Genomic DNA, 13,099 nt, shown 5'->3' with positions numbered 1-13,099 from the left:
GAGTTACCGACCCATTTGACTCGTTTAGTGTCGTGTGGACTTATTGGCTGTGATTTTATCATCTTGGGTTCAAATGGGGCTGAGTTGAATGTTAATGGCCTAAACGACTCTTAAACGCGCGTATCGGTATCACCTAGTGCTTCTGGGGGTAATTTAGGAATTCTTTATTCCCGGGAGTACCTAAGGGTGGACTTGGTTAATTGAAAGGCTTTAGGGGCTGAGGTAAAATAAAAGAGTATGGGTTGGGCCTCGGGCCAAATTGTTGGGCTTGAACGGCCTGTTAGGCAAGTGTGTTCCTAAGGTTTAGTAAGTAACGCGTTGTGTACAATTTACAGGCCCTTACTTGTGAGTGTGCACTTAGAGATTTCCTAGCTCGTTGCTGGTGTTTGGTTGATCTCAGGTGAGTTCTTGATGCCCCGTTTATCTCTTTTTGAGTTTTGGGCCAGCATGCACACCTAAGCGATTTTGCTTGATGAAATGTTTTAAACTATTTTGCATAGGCTTGCTAGTATTGGTAGGCCTTGGAATGTTATAGGATGTGTGTATGTATATATATTATTGTATGACCAATATTTGGCGAATGTTGTAGTCGTTATCGACTACGGAATGTTACGTATGCCTACTTCGTGTTTGCATGCGTTGAATGGAATGTTACGTATTGGGGTTGTACGTTTTCTCGGCCCTGAATGTTATTATTGAATGTTATATATATTTATATATATAGGAATGCACGTATAGAGATGTTCATACGTAAGAATGATTATTTATTAAATGTGATGACCTAACTGATGTATTTCCGTTTACAGTTTTAAAACCGTTGGAATGATTATTAAGACTTTTGTTACTTATTTAAAACTTGAACTCACTCAGCTTAAGCTGACTTTGTGTTTATATTAGTGTGAGTTTCAGGTTAGGAAGAGGATGCCTTATCCCTTGGACGTGCACGAAGCTACTTGGACGGTGAAGGGCATACGGGATTTGAAGACTTTATTATTAAACATTTCCTTTTAAAATTTTTTTTATTAAAGATAATTAAGTTGGTTTTGGGCAAAATTCATGGGTTTTGGGAACTTATTTTATTATTTTTGTTTTTCCGCTGAATTTCACTCTGAAATTGGTTGCTTAATAGAACGATTGATTTTTTTTTCTTTCTTTTTTTGTTTAAATATTTTATAAGTGTTTTGTATGATTACCAACTGTGGGGTTCCCGGGGTTAGGGGCCTTACAAGTTGGTATAAGAGCCATGGTTCGAGGGATCCGAGCATCCCCAAATGCTTGGACTCGAACTGTAAGAGAAAACTAGTATGCCCATCGCGAGTAGCTGCACCCCAAGAGGTAACTTTAAATTGTTTAGTCATTCCTTTGAATTTTAAAGTTTCCAGTATGTGATAAACTGTTTAAGTGTTAGATAGAATGCTAATGTGGTTAGGGGCAGGGGGTGCTTAGGACGGGCCGGTGAAGTAAACGACTAATAACACTTGATCAACGTTATTAGCAGTTTACCCTTACCTTCCATGTTCTAAATACCACTTGTGTTTGACTATGTTAGGGTTCCGTCTTTGTAGGGATAGGATTTGGCTAACTCTCGAGTTGTTAGCGGTAAAGTTCATCTTATTCCCTAAATTCTCCTGTTCGTTTCCCATCCTCTCGAACGCTTTGCGCGTAATTGTTTACCTGAGGCGTAGCATGCTGTCACTCTGGGTTCCTTGGTACTTGACCGCTTAAAATTCCTCGCTCCTTTAAGAATCTATGTGCAACTGTTTAGCTAAGTAGGAGCGTAATGTTATCCCAGATACCTTTCTACTTGATGAATTACCGGCGTCATTCTTATTTGATTTGGGCGCCAGTAGAAGTTTTGTGTCTACCGCTTTCTATTCCTCGTTGAATAAATCACCCGAGCGCGTAGTCGATGTGTATGAGGTTGAGGTCGCCATAGGAAAATCCGTTTCCGTGTCTAGGGCTACCATCGGTGATGTTCCTATCGTTCGGGATTTCCCGGATGTATTTCCAGATAATTTGTCAGATGTGCAGGCGTTCCGCGAGGTCGAGTTCCAGATAGATCTCGTGCCGGGCGCAAGACCCATTTCTCGAGCCCCTTATCGTCTAGCACCGAATGAGATGAAAGAACTTATGGCCCAGTTGGAAGACTTGCTCGACCAGGGCTTCACTCAACCGAGCATCTCACCTTGGGGTGCCCCGGTCCTGTTCGTTGAGAAGAAGGACGGTAGCATGCGAATGCGCATTGACTATCGTGAATTGAATAAGCTCACAGTTAAAATCGGTACCCTCTCCCAAGGATCGATGACTTATTTGATCAGCTCTAAGGAGGTAGTTGGTTCTCGAAGATCGACCTTAGGTCCGAGTATCATCAGTTGAAAATTCGGGAGGAGGATATTCCTAAGACTGCCTTCCTCACTCGTTATAGGCACTACGAATTTCTCGTGATGTCTTTCGGTTTGACCAACGCACGGGCTGCGTTCATGGACCTCATGAACCGGGTGTGTAGGCCGATGCTCGATCGTTCGGTTATTGTGTTCATCTACGACATTCTGGTATATTCCAAAAGCGAATCTGATCACGCCGGTCATCTCATGGAAGTTTTGGAAGCTCTGAGAAAGAACAAGTTGTATGCGAAATTTTCTAAGTGTTCCTTTTTGGTTACGCGAGGTTCAGTTCTTGGGTCATGTTATTAACCCGAGTGGTATTTTGGTCGACCCTGCAAAGGTGGAAGCCGTAAATGAATGGGAATCTCCTAAGTCTCCATCCGAAATTCGTAGTTTTCTGGGCTTGGCGGGGTATTACTGCCGCTTTATTCCCGACTTTTCGAAAATTGCCTCATCATTGACCAAGTTGACTAAGAAGAACGTTAAGTTTGTTTGGGGTACTGAGCAGGAGGGGGCTTTTCTCGAACTGAAGAACAGGTTAACGCATGCCCCGATTCTAGCTTTACCCAATGACACTGATGATTTGGTGGTTTATTCTGATGCCTCTTACTAGGGGCTTGGGTGTGTTCTGTTGCAGTGAGGCCGATTCATCGTTTATGCCTTACGACAGTTGAAGCCTCATGAGGCGAACTATCCTACTCACGATTTGGAGCTGGTGGCGGTTGTGTTTGTGCTTAAGTTATGGAGGCATTATTTGTATGGTGTTCCTTGTGTTATCTATACTGATCCTAAGAGTTTAAAGTACTTCTTCGAGCAAAAGGAACTGAATATGCGACAGCGTTGATGGTTGGAGTTGATTAAGGACTACGATCTGGAGATTATGTACCATCTGGGTAAGGCTAACGTGGTAGCCGACGCGTTAAGCCGGAAGGAGAGACCAAAACCTATTCGTGTGAAATCTTATCAGCTTATTCTCAAACCCGACATTTTGACACAATTAGCCAACGTCCAGAATGAAGCGTTGCAGGTGGAATGGATTATGTCAGAATGTATTTGGGGTCAGGAAAAATTGTTAGAAGACGTCGGCGATGGGGTAAAGTATAAGGATGGGCGTTTATGGGTACCGAGGTATGGGGGATTTAGGGGTAAGATTTTAGATGAAGCGCACAAGTCGCGCTATTCCATTCATCCGGGCACGACTAAGATGTACAAAGACCTGAAGAAGAATTATTGGTGGCCTGCAATGAAGTTTGAGGTGGCTCAGTAAGTGAGTAAGTGGTTGACGTGTCTACAAGTTAAGGCCGAGCATCAGAAGCCGTTTGGGAAACTTCAGCCGTTGGAAATACCTGAGTGGAAATCGGAACATCTTACGATGGATTTTGTGACTAAACTGCCTCGTACCCCTAGGAGTAATTATGACGCCATTTGTGTAATTGTGGATAGACTGACCAAGAGCGCTCATTTCTTGCGGATTCGAGAGACTTTTAATTCTGAGCAGCTGGCCGATGTGTTTGTTCGTGAGATTGTTTCTAGGCACGGGGTGCCGGTATCTATTGTTTCGGATAGAGATACGCGTTTTACGTCCAGGTTTTGGAAAAAGTTTCACGAGGAGATGGGTACCAAACTCCATATCAGTACCTCCTATCACCCGCAGACGGATGGTCAATTCGAGAGGAACATTCAGACTCTTGAGGATATGTTGCGGGCCTGTGTGATCGATTTTGGTGGTAGTTGGGATCGTCACTTACCGTTGGTAGAGTTCTCGTATAACAATAGTTATCACGCCACAATTGGAATGCCACTGTTTGAGATGCTGTGTGGTAGGAGGTGTAGGACTCCAGTCTGCTGGGGTTCCATTGGCCAGAAACAGTTGGGTAGTTTGGAGGTGGTCGAGGCGACGACTGAAAAGCTCGATAAGATTAAGGCTTTTATGAAGGCCGCCCAGGATCGTCAAAAGTCTTATGCGGATAAAAGGCGAAGGCCTATTGTGTTTGAGGCCGGGGATCGGGTTATGTTGAAAGTTTCTCCTTGGAAGGGTATCATCCGTTTTCGTAAGAGGGGGAAGCTTAGTCCGAGGTTTATTGGTCCGTTCCATATTTTGTCCCGAGTTGGTGAGGTAGCATATAGGCTGGAATTGCCCGAGGAGCTTGCAGGGATTCATCCTACTTTTCACGTGTCCCATCTGAGGAAATGTTAAGCCGATGAGGAGGCCCATGTGCCTCTTGATGATATTGAGCTGGATAGTAAGCTGAACTATGTTGAGGAACCTATTGCTATACTTGACCGTCAGGAAAGGCGCTTGAGGAATAAGGTGGTTAGGCAGGTGAAGGTGCAGTGGAGGCACCGTAGGGGTTCCGAGGCTACTTGGGAGTCCGAGGACGAGATGATGAAGCTCTATCCGCAGTTGTCCCTATCGCGTCGGGATTCGGGGACGAATCCCGTTGTAAGGGGGGTGGACGTGTAACGCCCGTTAATTTCAGTTCCAAGAGTAAAGCTTGTAAAGTATGTATTATTCTCGGGATTTAACCGACGTTTCTTGGGAGCCTTTATGTAATCCCGGTACGTTAAAATTATGTAACTTTCCACCCAAGTTGCTACAAACTTCATACTGGAGGGACTAGAGTGTAATTTATTTTATATCATAATATTTAAAAAAAAACCCTAACTCCTAACCCTAGGGCAGCCGATCGGACTCAAGGCCCCCCCTGCTCGAAAATCTTTTGTCCAGCCGTGTTTTAACAATAAAAACTTCAATTCAAGGTCGGTTTTATGATTCCCCATGTCTTTTACACCTTAATTGATCATATTAACGCGCTTATTGGTCGTTAAGGTTGAGTTTTGATGATAACAGTTTGCTGACAGATTCGTATACGTTTATTGTAGGGTCTGTAACGCGATTATAATCCAATGTTTTTGATCGATTCTTGATTCCATGATTTTCTACATTGAGCCTAGTTTCCAAAAAGGTATAATACGTAATTTTTGGACGAGATTTGAATGGTTTTTATGAATTTGTAAAATCGAGTGTGAAAGCTGATGCGGGATGACGGATTCTGGTCTGTCTTCCCGACGTCATTACCCTTTTTCGACAGGTCCAAATTGGTTGGTTCCACTTCTGGAAGTTAGTATTTTGAGTTAGGAACCAAACCCAATTGGAATCATTTAATTTAGTTGGGTAATGATTTTTATAAAAATAAAACCATTTTGTTGCGCACTGAAATAGCTGCACATACCTTTCTGTGTTGGAGGAATTTTTATGAATTTTGTGTCCGCCAGAAAAATATAATAAAAATATTTTTCTAAACTTAAGACATTTACTAAAGTCTGGAAAACATTTAATAATTTATTTCAAAGGTTATCCTATATAATTAAATCCATCTTCGCATGCTAAAATCTGCACGTTTTACTCATTATTGATCGATAAGTTCGTTTTAGGCTTAACCGGTGGATGTTCAATTGTGTTCTTGTCGGAGCAGTAAGTGAGTTTTTGCACCACAATCTTCCTAGGTATGTACCGTATATCATACTTAAAGATAATGTTCATAGGTGTTCGTTAAGTTGATCAACTAGTTGTAGTTTGATTGTTAGGTTCGGTTGACTAGAATTGTAGTTTGGCGCGTTTAACGCGAGGGTTGAAGTGATAAACGACCAATTCAGCTCGGGGACACTCGGTTTGATGTACGGGCTGTTCAAAATTCATTTTATTTTAAATTATGGGGCTGAATTGGTTGTCGGTTACTCCAACGGGTCGGTACAACACGCAATTTTGTTTATTGAGTAGTTGGTGCGTCGTACTTGCGAGTTACCGACCCATTTGACTCGTGTAGTGTCGTGTGGACTTGTTGGCTGTGATTTTATCATGTTGGGTCCACACGGGGCTGAGTTGAATGTTAATGGCCTAAACGACTCTTAAACGCGCGTATCGGTATCATCTAGTGCTTCCGGGGGTAATTTGGGAATTCTTTATTCCCGGGAGTACCTAAGGGTGGACTTGGTTAATTGAAAGGCTTTAGGGGCTGAGGTAAAATAAAAGAGTATGGGTTGGGCCTCGGGCCAAATTGTTGGGGCTTGAACGGCCCGTTAGGCTGTGTTCCTACGGTCTAGTAAGTAACGCGTTGTGTACAATTTACAGGCCCTTACTTGTGAGTGTGTACTTAGAGATTTCCTAGCTCGTTGCTGGTGTTTGGTTGATCTCAGGTAAGTTCTTGATGCCCCGTTTATCTCTTTTTAAGTTTTAGGCCAGCATGCACACCTAAGCGATTTTGCTTGATGAAATGTTTTAAACTATTTTGCATAGGCTTGCTAGTATTGGTAGGCCTTGGAATGTTATAGAATGTGTGTATGTATATATATTATTGTATGGTCAATATTTGGCAAATGTTGTAGTCGTTATCGACTACGGAATGTTACGTATGCCTACTTCGTGTTTGCATGCGTTGAATGATGTTACGTATTGGGGTTGTATGTTTTCTCGGCCCTGAATGTTATTATTGAATGTTATATATATATATTTATATATATAGGAATGCACGTATATAGATGTTCATACGTAAGAATGATTTTTTATTAAATGTGATGACCTAACTGATATATTTCCGTTTACAGTTTTAAAACCGTTGGAATGATTATTAAGACTTTTGTTACTTATTTAAAACTTGAATTCACTCAGCTTAAGCTGACTTTGTGTGCATGTTAGTGTGAGTTTCAGGTTAGGAAGAGGATGCCTTATCGCTTGGACGTGCACGAAGCTACTTGGACGGTGAAGGGCATACGAGATTTGAAGACTTTATTATTAAACATTTCCTTTTAAAATTTTTTTTTATTAAAGATAATTAAGTTGGTTTTGGGCAAAATTCCCGGGTTTTGGGAACTTATTTTATTATTTACGTTTTTCCGCTGAATTTCACTCTGAAATTGGTTGCTTAATGGAACGATTGATTTTTTTTTCTTTCTTTTTTTTTTTAAATATTTTATAAGTGTTTTGTATGTGTCACACCCCGTTAAGCGAATTGCCGAAGCGTAAAACGGAAATGCAACAGATACAACTGGTATCAAATACATTGTTCATAAAGAAACATTACTATCTAATTTACAATATATTATATCATTCTAACATCTTTTACAAACTAGGTGATACAATCAAACCGGTTCTTCAATTACTTTACTTCTAACTCAAATGCCCATGACATCAATCACCAATCAAACCCGTAACGCACAAGAAATTACTTCTCATACCTGATTACCTGAAAAGCATGTTAAAACAGGTCAACTACGAATAGTTGGTGAGTTTCATAAGTTTAACGAAATCAGTTCTGCGTACCACACAGTCATAGTTTGTATGTACGCGCGTATGTAAAAATATGTATTTACGTTTGTATAAATATGTACAGCCATATCCTTGTGTGTGCATATGCACACATGTACGTTTATAATATAAATTCGAAATTTCGGTAAAATCCTGATTGTTTGTTCGTACTACCTGTTTCCAATTTCCGTGTTTAACCAACCACTGTGGACCCCCTTCCTCCCACAACGGTTCCACATAAACTCAACCACTGTGGCCCCCCTTCCGCCCACAACGGTTCCGCTTTAACATCAACCACTGTGGTCCCCCTTCCACCCACAATGATTCCACGTAAACTCAAACATTATATAGTGTACACGCAAATAATTTGTATATTCTACACATAGTATTTCCTACGGCTAATCACATAGCATGCATATAGACACATATACACATATAGTATTTATCACGTATCACCAAATACTGTGGCTCCCCATCCGCCCACAATACGCATAATCACATTATTTTCTTAATATTCAGGTCATAATCAAGTTAGTTCGTTTAATAAGTTGCAGCAGAACTTGGCTCATAGGCCATACTCAACTTTAGTTTAGTAAGTTGCAGCAGAACTTGGCTCATAGGCCATACTCAACTTTAGTTTATAAGTTCTCATAGGCCATACTCAACTTTAGTTTATAAGTTGCAGCAGAACTTGGCTCATAGGCCATACTCAACTTTAGTTTATAAGTTGCAGCAGAACTTGGCTCATCGACCATACTCAACTTTAGTTTAGTAAGTTGCAGCAGAACATGGCTCATAGGCCATACTCAACTTTAGCTTATAAGTTGCACTTTAGCTTATAAGTTGCAGCAGAACTTGGCTCATAGGCCATACTCAACTTTAGTTTATAAGTTGCAGCAAAACTTGGCTCATAGGCCATACTCAACTTTAGGTTAGTAAGTTGCAGCAGAACTTGGCTCATAGGCCATACTCAACTTTAGTTTGTTACTATTGTGGCCCCCCTTCCGCCCACAATAGCCCCATAATCATCATAGACCACGTTATCCCCATGGCCATTACAGACCACGTTGTCTCCCAAATTAGTTATGTTTAACATTACATAACGTGTTTGTATAAACATGCTGTCACGTGTAATTTCATTATGTTTTGCAATTCGTATTATCGCCACTCAATATATCAATCAACGATAATAATCATCTTTCATCAGCATGTAGTCAATCATTATGTTTGTAGGGACTTTTCATAATCATCATAGACCACGTTATCCCCATGGCCATTACAGACCACGTTGTCTCCCAAATTAGTTATGTTTAACATTACATAACGTGTTTGTATAAACATGCTGTCACGTGTAATTTCATTATGTTTTGCAATTCGTATTATCGCCACTCAATATATCAATCAACGATAATAATCATCTTTCATCAGCATGTAGTCAATCATTATGTTTGTAGGGACTTTTCATAATCATCATAGACCACGTTATCCCCATGGCCATTACAGACCACGTTGTCTCCCAAATTAGTTATGTTTAACATTACATAACGTGTTTGTATAAACATGCTGTCACGTGTAATTTCATTATGTTTTGCAATTCGTATTATCGCCACTCAATATATCAATCAACGATAATAATCATCTTTCATCAGCATGTAGTCAATCATTATGTTTGTAGGGACTTTTCATATATAAATGTTCAGATATTTTATATCCTGATCCGTTTTCAGATAGATAACGTGTATAAACATGCTTTCCACCGCAAAAGTTCGTAAAATAGTTTAAAGAGTGGGGTCATAAAACTCACAGTTTTGTAGGCACTCAGTGCGAGGTCAGCTCGGGGTTCGTTTCCATTGCTATCACTTAGTCCCTATAGTCCATATTATAATAATATTAATATTTTAATATTATTATAATCTCAGTACTAAACTGGGCTGTATAACTAATCTGGGTATAGCTGGAACGCCTAGAAAGTGGCAATAGGCTTAGGTTGTGATGTTGTTCAATGTCTAATACTTAAAACCGAACTTGGCTCAGATTCCCGTTTTCCCAGCTGGGCCAAGTTGTTCGTTTACGCGTTCAGAAAACAGTTATGGGTAAATAAGCTTGGGTAAATGTATTGGTTAATAAAATGATTAAGTTATAAAGAAGGATCACATACTGGGGTCCCGGATTAGCCACGAGGCCCGTATCCGTTTATTCAGTTTGATTTGAGAAAAAACGCGCACAATCCACCCGGATTGTCCAGGTTACTCATAGAAAAGTTCGTTTTTACTTAATTAATCCGAAAATATATTTTTGATCACTCTTGGTGTTTTGATATTCCCGCAGGTTCGCTAGTCGCGAACTTGCCGGTTTTTATAAAAACTGAATTTGTTTAATCTTTAAATTAACATAATTAATTAAACGTTAATCATTAAATTATAAAAATTTAACCACTTATCAATTAAAATATGTAGATTTATATAAAAATATTTCTGAAATTATTTAATGATTTATTAATTTATAAAAATTCATTTTGTCAGCTATATTTCGCCTGAAAATCGTCCGTTTACCCCAAACAATTTCCAAAAATTCCACAAAAATTCCTGAATGCTCAAATCATGTCCCAAATCAACCTGTATCAATTCCAGAATGTAAAAAGCTCGTGCGATATTCTTTTCGACCCAAATTCGGCTATAAAAATTCACACGAACGCATATACACAAAACACCTTTAGACTTCTCCAAATGATCCCAAAATTCATATGTGATCAAAATACATCAAATATGAGTTCCAAGAAAAATTTCATAATTTTTGAAGTATTTTAGCTATTTTTCCCAAATAAATGTCCCAATTCGGTAATAAATTCGCCAAATATTCTCGGATGGTCGAAAAATTACCAAATTTAAACAGGGACTCATTGACATGGTCCCTGATGTTCTTGAAAAATTTCAAGGCCTAACAATATGCACATCACAACCTTAATCTAAACAGCCCGTAAGCGAGTGTTTCGGCATTACCTTAGCGGGTTTGGCTCGTTTCCGACTTTCTAACCAAGTTTTCAGGTTCCTGTGCTTCTATGCAAGCTAGATACAAGTCCTATATCACAAACCAAGAAATTTTTCATCAACATAACAGCCCTTAACTTAGGGTTTCGGATAATGCACAAAAACGAACTTTTGAACCGTAAAAAGGCCGTTTCAACCCTTTAATCCGTGTTTATGGCAAAAAAAAAACTATTATACCAAGTTCCTCACCATGTGTATGATCAAAAAATGTTTATGAACCGTTTTTAGGGTTTTTACATGGTTAGGAATGATTTTTGGCAATCAAGCTATGTTTATATGATATTAATCAAGTTTAAACGAGCCGAAAATCGATTATTTATGACATTTTTACCTATTTTCTTGCTGGTTCTTGATGGAGAGCTGCTTGTGTCCAGAATTCTCATGAAAATGATTTCACAAAATATCTTAAACTTGTTTAATATTTAAAGGAAAACCAAGGGTAAAAAAGTTTTTTTTGGCGGGCTGGGCTTGTTGGGCCCCCTTTTGGGCCCATTTGGCCCACTTTTCTTGATTTACGTGCCCGAACGTGAAATGCCGAGTCTAAATTTATTTCGGGTTCGGTTTTTGGCGACAAAAATATCGGGTGCAACAAACGGAGCGAAAACGAGCGTTTTTCGGCTATTTTTGTGTAAATTTATAAAAACATACTATATGTTTGTAAAAATCAAAAATATTTTCATGGATCACTTAAAACATTTCCAATAAGTGTTTGGTAACTCTTTTTCGGCTTAACGGATGATACAATGCTTGGTTTGTAACTATCTTTCACGTTTAAATCTATAGCGGGTAGTTAAACGAGCATGTTTTCGTTTAACTTGTTTGCTATCGAACTAAGGCCATATTACTAATATTTTAGCTTGCATAGATCGTATATCACTTATAGATGGCACCCCAGGATATCCAGACCATAACCAGACCCGTTTGGTTATTCGTTTGTTCGTTACGCAATAAGCGGTTAAACGCTTATTCGAGTTTGTAAGTACTAAGGTGTACTCGGTTTTGCCACGGATGTCACAGTATGATTACCAACTGTGGGGTTCCCGGGGTTCGGGGCCTTACCGAAAAGGGTTTCAAGTGTCATTTCTAGCTATACAAGGGTGTTTGTTGAAGGCTTGGGGTATACAAGCTTGAGGAGCTTCTCCATTGAAGTTCTTGCCTTTCAATCATCATCTTTTTCACCCGGTTTTGGTTTTCTTGAAATGTAGTTCACATGCATGCATTTCTTATGGTTGCATGTGTTGGTAAGTATGTATTTCGTATTTCGATCCGTGCTTGAATTTTGCATGTATAAAATCGGTTTTATACACATCAAATTAATAAGATTTAAAACTTATATCCGCTGCGTTTTTCATAAAAGTAAGGTTTTATGGCTTTGATAATCTTGTTAAAATCCAATAAAGCTATCATTGGAATGTAGAATTTTGCAGGCCGGGATGTTCAAAGAGTTGTACTGAAAGACGACAAGCCGGTTACGAGTTAGATTCCAATCGAAGATCCAAGTTCCAAAATTCAAAGTCCAAAGAAGACAGTTCAAGAAACTAAACTTGTGGTCAATAAAGTGATTCAAGCCCAAGGGAAGGCGAATAATGATCAAACAAAGAAAGTGTTACTTCAAGCTAAGTGGAGCCCAAAGAAAAATGCAAGAAATCAAGAAAAGCTTGGGGAGAATCTAGAGAATGATGGCAAGCGTGAAGTTGAAGATCTGCCAATTTCGAGTAGGAAATTAAGGGATGAGTTGGGTGATTCGTGTTGGACTCGGTATGCCCAAGACACATATTACAATTGATGCGGCTAGTACGTTATGATCAAAGTCGGGTCATACCCAATAACAAGATAGACAAACACCAATAATATTTGTTTATAGATGATATGATCATACTAAATAAATATTAACACTTATGATATTTGGAAAGGGGTTTCTAAATACATTGTACTTGTGAAATAAATAAATCATATGGATGATTTATATTTTGAGAGAAGACATTTCATAGTGTTATTTAAAGATTGGTTAAATAACAATATGAAAGGTGTAATTAATCTTGCATGTCACTTATGTTATGTAATAATTTTATTTATTCTACATGATATAAGTTTTTTAACATAAAAATTGATTTTTGAATTTTGGAAGGAGGAGCCAAGAGGTGCCCCCCCCACACATGTTCAACCTTCTCTTTTGTCTTATTATGACATACATGCATGTAACGTCCGTAAATTTCCGACCAAAGGTTTAACCTTGTAGTGTTGTGTGCACGTTTCGGGCTTGACCCGACATTCTTCCGAGAGCTCCTTGCCACCCTCTTAAACATATTTTACTTAACATTTTCTTACAAGTTCAACGATTAGTAAAGTGGAGGCGTCAAAAT

This window comes from Bidens hawaiensis, unplaced genomic scaffold, assembly GCF_021521415.1.
Source record: "Bidens hawaiensis isolate Kalapana, Puna unplaced genomic scaffold, B.hawaiensis_p1.1 tig00069910_1, whole genome shotgun sequence".
NCBI lineage: Eukaryota > Viridiplantae > Streptophyta > Magnoliopsida > Asterales > Asteraceae > Bidens > Bidens hawaiensis.
The sequence above is the reverse complement of the archived record's forward strand: the minus strand, read 5'-3'. Positions refer to the sequence as shown.